The following is a 14,267-nucleotide window of genomic DNA, read 5'->3' on the forward strand; positions in this document are numbered from 1 at the left end:
TTTATTCTGTTTCACTATATAGATGAAATTTTTAGAGTTCTATATCAGAATAATGATAGCATATTTGGTTTGTTAACAGGTTTAGTAATAACCCTGAGCAAAATACTTGTAATGGAATTTATACCCCTTTCTATGATAACAAAAATAAGGGTCATTATGATGAAACAGGTTCTACTTTCAGCATTGTGTTGAAACATAGTAGGCAATGTACATCCTTGTCTTTTTACTAGATTACAAGTATGATATTAATTACAGACTTATATATGACCTTTAATTTCTGCTAAGGGAACATTTACCTAGTTTATTCAGAGTATTTATTATGAGATAAATTTTGTCAAATACTTTTTCTATCTTTGCTGAAATTATCATATGATTTTTATTTTTCATTATGTTGATGTGGTGAGTTGTATTTATTCATTTATATATATTGAACCAGCCTTGGATCCCAATAATAAATCCTTTTTGATCATAATGGATAATTCTTAATGTGATGCTGAATTGAGTTTTATAGTGTTTGTTAAAGGTGTTCTTTCATCTATGTTCTTCAAGACTATTGACCTGTGTGGAATTACATCCTTGGTTTGCTCTAAGACTATTAATTCAATGAATGAGAAAGAATTTAAAATTCTGTTTGGTCATCAAGCTTATTCCTCTATGCAAAGCTTGAATTACCTCTGTAACATACTTGCAAAATATTTTCCCCAAATATTCTTGAATTGTGACTCAGTTTGTAATATTTCTGGACTCTGTTAATATTTTTTCCAGGAAATGTATTACTGTCTCTTTATAGCATTGGTCCATCAGTGACAGTAACACAAAATCTGACCTGTTAAGGACATTAAAAGCTTTCCAATAAAATGTTTTAATAGGATTCTTAGTTCTTAAGTTATGAAATGAACAAAATATATGGAGATGTACCAAGCCACAAGTTGGTGGTAGAGCCAGCATAACACTTGAAAATTGCACACAATGGAAATTAGAGTTGGAAGAAAAAGCATTCCAAGTGTGTCAGATTTTTTTCCCATTGTTTGTTTATAGCCAGCTTCTGTATTTTCAGTTGACAGAGGAATTGAAGTGGGATCTGGGCCTGCTCCAATTTAGTTTTAGAAGGTCATATAATTCCACGTTGTAGGCTAGGTGGCAGAACAATTAGCACAGATAATACAAATACCTATCAGCTCCTGCTCATCAGAGACTAAACATTAACCTCCACACTTAGATACTGTTTATTTTTCAATAGCAAATTATATCAACAATATATTATCAAGTGCTTTAAAAAGTCATTGTGAAATGATTGGCAAATACATTCTTTCTCATGTTAAAGCATATAAGGATACACTGTAGAACTGCAAAGAGAACATTCATTTCAATGCTTTATAACACTCAGCATGGTCATATAATTGGCATGAAGTACTCTGCATGCATGTTGGCTCTTAAATTATTGACTGGCTGATGTATTACATTTTCTTTCTGGTCATATTCTTATTTTTTTAAATCACAGATCTTAAATATGATTCCATGCCTCAGCAGGAACTGAGACAATGTAACAAGACAGTTTTCCCCCACAACCTCCCTGTTCCTGTTCTTTTCTGTCAGACCCACAAAGTTTCCACCCAGTTTGACTTCACATTAATGTCTAATTAAATTCTTTTCCACTAAAAAAAACCACACCATTTTGAGTAAAGGAATAAAGTAGGTGACTTAACCACTATCAGTGTCATTGTATCATGTGAATATGATTATCATTAATCTATAGTGAAGACTGAAGAATACAATTTCTCATACTTTGTATAGAAAGTTTTAATATAGAACTTATAAGGTAAAATTAGAGAAATTTTGAGGTATGTAATAGAAAGTCTGAATTAAATAAAAAGATGTGTGGTGATCTTCAAAGAGAAGATACAGTATTTTAGAGATTTCCATTCTCTCCCAATAAAGTATATAAAATTAAAACTATCAAAACAAAATCTTGCCAAAATAATCCCAAAATGTATCTGGAAGAATAAAATGTGTGATAATGCCAATATAGTTTTTGAAACAAACAATAATAAGATATTCTCTACCAGCCATTTAAATTACTTTTAAGACATGACAATTATAATACCTTGATACTGGCTTCAGCATAGGTCAACTTGTAAAAGAAACAAGAAAACCTAAAACATATATGGCCTATATAATACATCATTCTAATTTAGTGAATAAATAAATAACTTAAAATTTATTCACTATATTGTTTCAGACTGAATGGTTAATCATTTTATGTATCAATATAAATTGTGGAACCAACAAATGAGAAAAAAAATGATATTCATCTTTCTGAGACTGATGTAATTCACCTAATATAATCCTCAGGAGCATCCATATTCCTGCAAATAGAAAAACTTCACTCATTATGTTAAACGATTCCTTTGTGTATTTGACATTTTTTTTTATCCAAACTTCTGTTGTTGGATACCCAGATTAATTCTGGAACTTATCTATTATGAATGGTGCTGCAATAAACATGGATGTGCATATTTGTAATATATTATTTAGAATTTTTTTGCTAACTATACAGGAGCAGTGTAGTTGGGTCATATGGTAAATCTTTTTTTTTCTTTTTTTTTTGGTTTTCTGAGGAAACTGCATATTGGTTTCCATACTTGCTGAACTAGTTTTACATTTCAACCTACATTGTATAAGTATTCTCTTTTGTCCAAATCCCACAAGCATATGATTTTATTTACTTAGTGACTGCCATCTTGACTGAGGTGAGATGAAATTAGTTTTAATTTGCACTTCTCTGATGTTCAGGAAGGGAGAAAACTTTTTAAAATGTCAACTGACCATTTGTATTTCATCTTTTGAGAACTGTGGCTATTTCACTAGTTCATTGATCAAGTGAACTGTTGGATTTCTAGCAGTTCACTTACTTTAATTCTCTGTATATTTGGTAAAAGATGAAAAACAATACAATAGAAAAATAGGGGAAAATGAGTAGACAAACATAAAGAGAAATAAATAACCACTAAGTGTATAAAAATTGGTCAAATTCCATAAAATAATAGAAACACAAATTAAATAGCATTTTTACATGCTAGATTGCAGGTCAGATTGAATGCTAAGTATGAGTGAAGGGATATATTTGTTGGCTATTTTAAATAAGTAAGAATATACGTAATTTTTTTACTAAAATCCATTGCATTATCTGATTATTATTTTTGTTGTAAGCATATTACATATCTATACTTTGAGTATTTTAAAACATGAAAACGGGGTTATTATTTCTGGTCACCCTGATGTGCATTAGGTCACTGAAGTTTATATTTATATTTTATTTGTGCTCTTTGGTTGGTGTCAGTCAGCATGAGTGCAACAGATACAATAGGAGCATAACCTAGAACACTTTTTTGAAAAGCTCTTCAAATCCTGTTGAGTCCTAGTTAGGATTTTCTACCAGTTTATTGGTCTTGAATTTGTAGAATAATGTAGATAGGTCTAGGCACACAGCCTGAGCTGTAATGAAAGGCAGAACTCATATTATATAAATAATATGTTTATATTATTAATTTATTAACCTAAGAATAAGTAAGGTTCTGTCTTACTCCCTCTTACCTGGGTCTGATTCCTTTGTATTTTTCTCTCTACAGTTTTGTCAAAGTTGTACCTCCAGGATTTGTTTATATTATTAGGATCACTGCCTGAGCAGAATCAATGATGCTTTAAAAACATGTTGCCATCTCTCCATGTTTTACCCAATTGATATGTTTCTGGATATTAGTGTACTTACTACATGCATTTCTATTGAATTCTTATTTAAATGTACAGGAGAGATTAATCATTTAAAGGACTTCTGTGTTGAATATTTCTTCAAGCCCAAGATAATCTTTTAGCAAAATGGCATGTAATTATAATTTATCAATTTCATTAAATCTATATTTTATTTGACAATCTTACAATCTCCATGAAGTATAACTAGACAAAATATTTTAAATTAAAAATATACATGCACATTCTTTGACTCAGTACTTGTTTTTCACATGTATGACATGACATATATATGGACATTCACTACAACATTCCTATAACAGCATAAGTTTAACAACAGCATGAATACCCATCAGTATAAAAATAGTTAAATTATTATGTAACATTTCACCCACTAAAACCAATTTTATATATAACAATATGGAATAATCACCAAGATCTGCTGTAATATTGTGGAAAACACAAAATATTAATTGGTAAATAAAACTGTTGTATTTTTGCTTATGTTCATAAATGTATGTAACAGCTGAAGCAGTATACACAATTTCATGAATAATGGTTACTGTGAGACACTACATTTCTGTGGAATTGTCAGGGAGGGGCACTATTTACTATTTAACCTTTTACAGTTACCCAATTTGGGTATAAATATTTGTGTTATCTTGGATTAAAATCCTTTCCTCTCTCTGGGCTTCAGTAGATACATCCATACACATACTAAAAAGATTACAGTCTGTAACACCTCCGTGAGGCTCCCAGAACATCCTAGTTTCTGATCTACAGACCCCACTCCCAGCAGTTGAGTTGCCTGTTCACCACGCTGAGGAATTAGGGAAACTACTCTTTTAAAAGGTTCAAAAATTTTTATTTTGATCCCAAATATCAATTAGTCAGTTAAAACAAGCTTGTTGAAGAGCACTAATGTCCATGGGGGGATTATTATTATTTTCTGACTTTTAGATGTTTGTAGTCTAGTAGGAGATAATGTAAGCACACATGAAGCTGAAATATTACAAATATATGAGAATATACGAGGGCTTTAGAATAAAGCAAGGAAGAGGAGAAGGTAGAGAAGAGAAAAAAGAAAGAAGAGAGGAAGAGAAGTCAGGAGGAGAGGATTCAGATAGAGAAGCCTAAGTGCAGCCCTATTAAAATAATGTTTATCTATGACAGCATCAAGATAAACTAAAAGATGTTACCTGCATTACAAGTCACTGGCATTTCCACTAAGAATATATTCACTAATGACTGGGAGAGAGGAGTAGGAGTCTGCCTTCCATATTTATTTCATAGTTATTTTTTCCTCTATGCTTTCATGCTTCTCCAAAACACTAAGAATCTAAAATTAATTTCGGACTCTAGGGAAGCTGCACAAATACTTCTGAGGATTGATATTACACGCAGAGAAGAGTCAATGAAAAGTACAGAAAGAGAGAAGTGTCAGTACACTATTATAGTCAGTAAGAAGTAGAGAATGGTAGCTTGGTTGGTTTGTGTTCAAGTCCTTCTCTCTCTTGCTAGCTGCAACTTGGTATTAACTACTTGATTTCTTTAGATGTGAATTCATCTTTCTGTGAAATGGAGAGAACACCTATATTTGCTGCAAAATTGAAATGCAATACTATTTGCAAAGCAGTAAGCATTCAGTAAATATTTCATGAGATATGCAAATATGGCAATGTAGATGACTAAATTTTGATAGGACTGAATAAAAGATATAAAAAACTGAGCAAAATGGTAGCAGTTGTTACACAATACATCAGAAGATAAAATGACAGGATAATAATCTGCAAAAAAAAATTCTAACAACTAACAAATGTTATAATCCTGAGATAAAAAATTTCGTAGAAATTTCCCTTCACAGAAAGAGTATTCTTAGTAAAAACAGACTTTTTTCTAAGTAAACAAAGCATTGGAGGGCGTTCCAGACAGAGAGCATGATGTGTTTGAAAAGGAATGGAGGTTGGAAAGAGCCAAGATTGACACATGAAACAGGTTGTGAAATTTATGTTATGTTAGTCATCAAAAACAAAATATTCAATTAGCCTTGATCAAACATACTGACACTTTTTCATCTGTACCATTTTCCCTTTTATAAAAATTAAAAATATTTGGAATGTATAGCATTACCATGAAGCTAAAGTTGGTGTCAAATTTACAATCTTTCTGCCTGAGTCCCCTAAATCCTGGGATTAAAGGAAAAAAGTATTTCTTCTTAAAACTATCATAAGACAAATAGGTTTGTTTTTGTTTGTTTGTTTCCTACCTCTATTTTGTTCTATAACTGAGTAACTATGATCTGTTAAACAACTGAAGGAAGTGACCAACAGATGTGACTAGGATAATGTCATTTGAAAATTTGTGAGATAGTGTTGGTATGTTGAATGCATTCCTAGTCTTTTCTGTCCTTGCATCAGAGCATGGTGGGGGCCTGGATACTGCATCCATAGGGAAAGGTTCATCTAGACTATCTACTTGAAATGAAGATAATGTATTACCCTCCCATGTATTTGAGTTTCTTAAAAGAGTTCCATACAAAGAATTAATTGTGGTTCTTTATGCTACAGTAGGCTATAAAATCTACATTCGATTTCAAACTTATGAGAAAAGATAAGTATCAATGTTTCCAATACATGAAAATGTTTAACATTTGATGAGATATAAGTTCTTATTCGTTTGATTGATACATGCATATAATCATATTGTACTCCATAAAGATATATTACTATCATTTTGTATTAACAAATCTAAATAAAAATATTATTGATGAATCCTCCTGAAATGTTGATATCAACTGCACTGTAAGTAAAATGGCTACTGACCAAATGACAAATCTTCCAAGACTAGGAGATTAAAATGGTTTCACAATACAGAGTGGATGAAGCCTTCCCTTGCATTTGTGATTTCAAAAGTCAAGAGAACTCAAAGACACATGATACTAGGGGTAAATTGATGGGGAAAAATCCTCTAAAACTGAATCCTTCTACCAGATCACACCAAGGCAAACTTGAGTAACAACAGCTGACAAACAAGGTTACTTCATCTCTTGTAATATTCACTATCCCCAAAGTCCTTAGGAATCTAAGTGATTTTTTTTTTCTGGAGAAAATTTACAACAATGGGGTACCAGACATTTTCTTGGAAAACAGAAAGGTCATCTTTGGCTCCAAATCATCAATAATTTTTAGTAATCCAGAGCAAAGAGGCTTGTGACATTCCAGTTGAAAAAGACTAACTCACAAATATCAGGAATGGAAAATTACTTCCAACTAAAGAAAACTACTTCCAAATAACAACAGTATTTCTCTGTCTTAGCCTCTGTTATATTAAATTTACTCTCCTCTGTTCCCTATGCATTTATAAATGTGTGGATTTATCCAAATATAGGGCAACTTTAATTATTTAATCAAGAAATTATTATAAAGATACAAATTACTTAAACTTTATAAAAACAAATTAAAAAAATAAAAATTGACTTCTACCAAATAAAGATACTGAATTATTAGTCAAGTAGTATCCCAGGACCATTTGGTTTTATTAGGAAAATCTATGACATGTTTAAAGATCTAATATTAATCTTTCACCAGCAGATTACAAAAAGTATAAGGACAACTTCCCTATTCACTTCATAATAGTAATGTTACTCCATTAACAAAGCAGGACAAAGACAGTACTAAGAGTGAACTACAGACTAATTCTTATGATCACAGGGTAACACCTGAGCAAAATATTAGCAAGCTAAATCTGGAATCATATAGAAAGACCAATCCTAAGCCCAGGTAAGTCCTATCTGAACTTGGGGAGTATAACATATTGTAGCAGCTTTATAAGAAGAGTGGCAGCCTGATTTAACTTCAGGTTAGGCCCATAGGCATATGAGAAGTTCCACACCTCCAAGAAGCTCCAGCAGGGTTGCTGAGGATCCAGGGTAGAGACTGGATCTAGTTCTAGTAAAGTCTCACAGACATGTGAAGGGATCCACAAACTCACCTGGAATCATGAAGACCTAGGTTGGAGACCCTATCTGGTAGGGCAATATCTGGTCATCAGAAAAGTTGAGATAGAACCTCTTCCCTAATACCAGTCCCACAGAGGGAAAGTATACTTTAAGTGAGCTAGGACTTAGTCCTCCAGTGAACATAGGGGTGAACAAAGGTGGCCAAATTTGAAAACAAAACAAAACAAAAAACAAAAGCTTAAGAGATCAAATCAAGAAACTAATTTTAGCTGCTCAAGTTTCAGCACAAAATTGATATAAAAACCAAAACAAGACATCAGGGTGTAGTGGTGATTGCCTTTAATCCCACCACACAGGAGACAGAGGCAGGCAGATCTCTGAGTTCAAGGCTAACCTGGTCCAGTACAAGTTCCAGGGCACTCAGAGTTTTGCAGAGAAATCCCTTCTCAAAAAACGGAAAGGAAAAACATCAACACAGCATGTCTCCCTTATAAATCAATAATTCTATAATAAATATACCTAATAAAAATGACTTGGAAGAAACTAGACAAAGAATTCAAAAGAATGATTATAACTCTGTTCAAACAGTTCAAAGAAGACAGGGATATACTCTAACAGAACAAAAATAAGTAGATGAGTAAAATGAAGTCAATTTAAAAAGAAGTCAATTTAAGATATGGAAATAGGGACAGAATTTCTGAGTAAAACAAACTGAAATGCTTTTTGGAAATGAAAAACTTATTAATAAAAGTCTCAATGGAAATCTTCACCAATAAAATGGATCATGTGGAAAAGAGTTATCAGGGAAGCAAGATAAGGTTGAGGAATTATATTACTCAGTAAAGGTAAACAACAAATTTTAAAAGAAATAGGAATGGAAATTTGGAGGGTTTCTGAGATATCGTGAAAAGACCTAACCTTCTGATTATGAGTACAGAAAAAGAACACCATAGCAAAGGCATAGGGAATATCTTCAAGAAAGTCATAGAAGAATTTTTTTTCTCAAGAAGCCTTCAGCTTTTTTATTTCTTGTTTTTATTTATTTTTTAATAATTTTTTTAATTTTATAATTAAATTTTATATATCAGCCACGGACTCCCCTGTCCTCCCTTCTCCCACTCCCGCCCTTCCCCCAACCCATGCCCCATTCCCATTTCCTCCAGGGCAAGGACTCCCCTGGTGATTCAGCTCAACCTGGTAGATTCAGTCAAGGCAGGTCCATCCCTTCACCCAGGCTGAGCAAAGCGTCCCAGGATAGGCCCCAGGCTCCAATAAGCCAGCTCATGCACTAAGGACAGGTCCCGGTCCCGCTGCCTGAGGACCTCCCAAACAGTTCAAGCTAATCGACTGTCTCACTTATTCAGAGGGCCTGATCCAGTTGGGGGCTCCTCAGCTATTGGTTCATAGTTCCTGTGTTTCTACTAGTTTGGCTATTTGTCCCTGAGCTTTTTACAATCATGGTCTCAACATCACTCGCTCATACAGTCCCTCCTCTTTCTAGCTGATTGGACTCCCGGAGCTCCACTTGGGGCTTGGCCGTGGACCTCTGCATCTACTTCCATCAGTCATTCGATGAGAGTTCTACCATGACAGTTAGGATCCGGTCACCAGGGTAGGTCAGTTCGGGTTTTCTCTCGACTATTGCCAGTAGTCAATTGTGGAGGTGTCTTTGTGGATTTCTGGGGACCTCTCTAGCTCTTTGCTTCTTCCTATTCCTAGTAAAGAGGACCCTAAGAAAGACACAGGGATTGCCCAACAACAGAGAAATGCATGAGATCTACATGAGCAAACTGGATGTGAGGGGGAGTAATGAAGGCAAAGGTCAGGGGAAAGAGAGCTTAGGGGAATGGGAGATCCCAGCTGGATCAAGAACAGAGAGGGAGAACAAGGAAAGAAGAGACCATGATAAATGAAGACCCCATGGGAATAAGAAGAAAAAATTTTAAACCAAGAGTAAAGAATGTCCAAACAGGTCCACACAGAATTCCAAATAGAGAGGTCCAAAACATATTATATCTAAAATATTAAAAGCACAGAATAAAGAAAGGGTACTAAAAGTTGAGAGAGAAAGATCATATCACTTACAGGGGCAGGTCCATCAGAATAACATCTGCTTTTATGACAGAAACTTTGAAAGACAAAAAGACCTAGAAAGATAAATTCCAAGTTCTGAAAGAAAAAATGTCAACCCAGAATATTATACTCAGCAAAACTATCTATTAAAATTGAAAGACAAAAAAAACATTCCATGTTGAAACATATTAATGAAATTTATGATCACTAAGACAGTTCTACAGACGATACTGGAAGGAATACTTCAGTTTGAAGACAAGTATAAACACATCCAAGAGGCCACAGAGAACAAATAAATGTTCACCACAGTTAATAAAAGGAAGTCTAAGAAAACACAACACAAAAAATGACGGTTATTAATATGCAATGTTTAGTAATAACTCAGTGTTAATGTACTCAATTCCCAAAAAAGTTATTCAATAGAAATAAAACCAAGAAACAATCTGATATAGCTCTTCTAACATTTAATAAAATAGACTCAAACCGAAACTAGTCAAAATATATAAAGAAGGTTACTTCATACTAAATATAAGAACAATATACTGAGAGGATATTACAATTCTAAACATATATACACCAAAACAATTTTATCCATTTTCATAGAAGAAATACTACTATATTTGAGAATGCAGATTAACCCCAGCACAGTGATAGTGTATGACTTCAATACCCCATTGTCACCAATAGGCAGATTATCTGGGTAAAAGATGAACAGAGAAAAACTGTAGTTAAATAACCCTATAAATCAAATGAACCTAACAAATTATTCTACAGAACATTGCTCATCAACACTAAAGGAAACACATCATACTCAACAGCCTATAGAACTTTCTGCAAAATTGATCACACATCAGGAAAGAAACTAAATTTCAACAAATACAGGAAAGCTGAAATAATATCCTACATTCTGATCACAGTGGGATAAAACTGGATATCAATAATAATAGAAACTAGAGAAATGATTGGCAGAGGAGGGGCCACTGGAGGAAATTCATAGAAACTAAGCAACTTTCTACTGGATGAGAAAGGGGTCAAGAACAAATCACAAAACAATTTATAAACTCTAAGAACTGAACAAATATTAAAGCTCAGCATTCCAAAATCAATGGGGTACAATGAAGGCAGTTATAAAATGAAAGTTCATATCACTAAGTGCCTTGATCAAAAAAATTAAGATATCACTAAATAATAACCCAAAGCAATAAAATTAGAGATTAAAAAAAGGAGAGATAAAAAATGAGGAAATTCAGAGAATCATGAGAACACTAAACTGGGAGATCTAAAAGAAATGAATGAATTCCAAATGTATCTGACCTACCAAATTTAAATCAAATGAGGTAAATAATTTAAACAGACTCATATCAATAAATGAGATAGACGCAAAAAAATCTCCTGACTATAAAAACCTCAGGGCTGATGGATTCATCACAGAATGCTTTCAGCTCTTAAAAGTAGAACTAATGCCAAAACTTCCCAACTTATTCCATAAAACAGAAAAACAAATTGTTTATATGGTGCCAGTACTACCCTGATCCCCAAACCAAAGATTTAACGTACAACATTAATTATAAGATGTCCTGGTTAGTTTTTCTTTGTCAACATGATACGGCTAGAATTATTTAGGAAGAGGGACCTCAGTTGGGAAAATGCCTCCATCAGATGGACTATAGGCAAGTCAGTAGTGCATTTCATCGATTAATTGGCATAGGAGGGGCAACTGGAGGCAAGCTAAGTGAAACACGAGAAGCAAGCCAGTAATCATGATTCCTTCATGGCCTTGGATCCTTTGCTGACTTCCATTCATAACAGACTGTAAGCTATAAGGTGAAAAAAACTCCTCTCCAAATTTCTTTTGGCTCTGATTTGTTGTTCTTAGAACAAGAAGTATGTAAGCTATTTTTTTTTTATTTTTTAGTAGCCCACATTTAATAGACTTAAATGTTTTAGAGAAACTTTGGATTTTTTTTTTTTTTTTTTTTTTTTTGGTTTTTCGAGACAGGGTTTCTCTGTGTAGCTTTGCGCCTTTCCTGGAACTCACTTGGTAGCCCAGGCTGGCCTCGAACTCACAGAGATCTGCCTGGCTCTGCCTCCTGAGTGCTGGGATTAAAGGCGTGCGCCACCACCGCCCGGCGAAACTTTGGATTTTTTAGAGAGACTTTGGATAGTTTAAAGAGATTAAACTTTTAAAGACTGTGGGACTAAATATTGTGATACTAATATCTATATAAGATTGTGACGATAAAGAAGAGAGATGTTATGGTTTGATAGCAATGTATTAGTGTGTCAAGTTGACAAGGAGTCAATTATTCCTGTTAATTTTTTCAACTTTACACAAGCAAGCATTATCCGGGAAAAGGAATCTCGATTGAGAAAATGCCTCCATCAGACTGACTGTAGGCAAGCCTATGGTACATTTCCTTGATTGATGATTGACATGGGAGTTCCCAGGTCACTGTTTTAGGTGCCACCACTGGACTGGTTGTCCTGAGTTCTATAAGAAAGCAGGCTGTGCAAGCCATGAAGAGTAAGCCACATTCCTCTACCACCTCTCCTTCAACTTCTGCTTCCAGATTCCTGTCTTGAGTTCCTTTGCTGACTTCCCTTCATTATGTACTGTAAGCTGTAAGGTGAAATAAACTCATGACTCTCCAAATTTCTTTTCTTCATGCTGTTTTATCAGAGGAATAGAAAAACTAACTAGAACATAGGCCAATCTCCCTTATGAACATAGACAAAATCTGTCAATGTATAACTACCCAATAGAATTCAAGATTACATAAAAAATATAATTCATGATTAAGTCAACTTTATCGCAGAGATGTAGGGATGATTTGCATATGTAAAACAATGATTATAATCCACTGCATAAATAGATTAAATGACAGAAACCAGAAAATGTCATTGACAAAATCAAATATCTCTTTGTGATAAAATAAAAGGCCTGTAGAATCTAGGGACACAAGAGACATAGCTCAACATAATAAATGTGATAAACAGCAAGCCTACAGCCAACAACATGCTAAGTAGAGAAAAACTTGAAGAATTTCTACTAAAATCACAAACAATGTCTACTTTCTCTGCTCGTGTTCAACATAATGCTTGAAGTCTTAGCTAGAACAGTAAGTCAAGAGAAAATAAAGATGAAATGGAAAAGGAAAAAGTCCAAATATCCTTATGTGAAGGTGATATGATTCTTCTCATAAAAGAGCTGAGGGACTTCACCAGAAATCTCCTAAAGCTGAAAAAATGCATTAATTAAAATAGAAGGACACCAAATTAACATTAAAAAATCAGGTACTCTCTCTATATAGCAATGATTAACATACCAAGAAAGAAATCAGGGAAACTCTCCTATCTACAATAGCCTTGAAAAATCTTGGAATTAATCTAGTGAAAGTTGTGAAAGACTTTCACAGTGAAAAATTTTAGACACTAAAGACAGACATTGAAGAAGGCACCCAAAGGTGGAAAGACCTCCCAAACTCATGGACAGGTAGAACTAGTATTATGAAAATGGCCATCCTAACCAAAGCAATCTACCAATTCACAATACTAAGACAGTTCTTTACAGAAATTGTGACAAGAATCTTAAAATGCATATAGAATCATAAAAGACCCCAGATAGCCCAAACAGTACTGAATAATAAAAACATGGCTGGAGTTATCACCATGCATGATTTTACCTCATACTAGAGAGCCACAGTAGTAAAACAGCATGAAGGGAAGGGAAAAAAGTGACATTGATCAAGAAAATAGAATCAAGGACCCAGATATGATCCCATGCATTTTAAACCATCTTAAGCTTGAAAAAATTCCAAAAACATACATTGGAGAAAAGACAGCATCTTTACCAAACACTGTTGAGAAAAAATGGATATCTACAAGTATTAGAATAAAACTAGATTCCTCTCTCTCACCTTGAATAGAAATCAACTCCAAATGTATTCAAAGATCTAAATGGTAGCGCTAAAACTCTGAAACTTCCAGAAGAATGGGTAGGGAGAACATTTCAGGATATAAAATTCTCAAAGAATTAAAATCTTTAAAAGTTCTAATACTAATCATATGTTTATGGATAAATAAAATGCTGTCTTCTTCATATCAGGATCAACAGAACGATTTCTGTCTTCATTACTGTTCAGTATTGTAGTAGATGTCAAAGACAGTGCAATGATTCAAGAGAATGCAATAAAATATAGCTATGTTGGAAAGGAAGAAGTAAAATTATTTGTACTCACAAATGACATTAACTTATACCAAGAAAAAAAATAAAAGCACACAAAATAACTATTAAGTCTAGTAGACACATTTTGTAGATTGTTATATACTATTAGGTCTATATACAAATAGCAAGTGCTGTTATATAACATAATAATAATTAAAAATGGAATGAAGAACATATTTATTTACAATAGCTTCAAAAATATAAAATACTTTTAAAATGAAATTGACAGCCGGGCGGTGGTGGCTCACACCTTTAATCCCAGCA

At 33.6% G+C, this 14,267-nt stretch overlaps 1 protein-coding gene across 1 annotated transcript in view; it reads right to left on the reverse strand.

The window, feature by feature from the left end:
* Ar (androgen receptor) overlaps nt 1-14,267 on the reverse strand; it is a 173,377-nt gene that overhangs the window by 32,127 nt on the left and 126,983 nt on the right. The gene's annotated exons all lie outside the window — the stretch shown is intronic.

Source organism: Peromyscus maniculatus, chromosome X (genome assembly GCF_049852395.1).
Source record: "Peromyscus maniculatus bairdii isolate BWxNUB_F1_BW_parent chromosome X, HU_Pman_BW_mat_3.1, whole genome shotgun sequence".
In the NCBI taxonomy this organism is placed as follows: domain Eukaryota; kingdom Metazoa; phylum Chordata; class Mammalia; order Rodentia; family Cricetidae; genus Peromyscus; species Peromyscus maniculatus.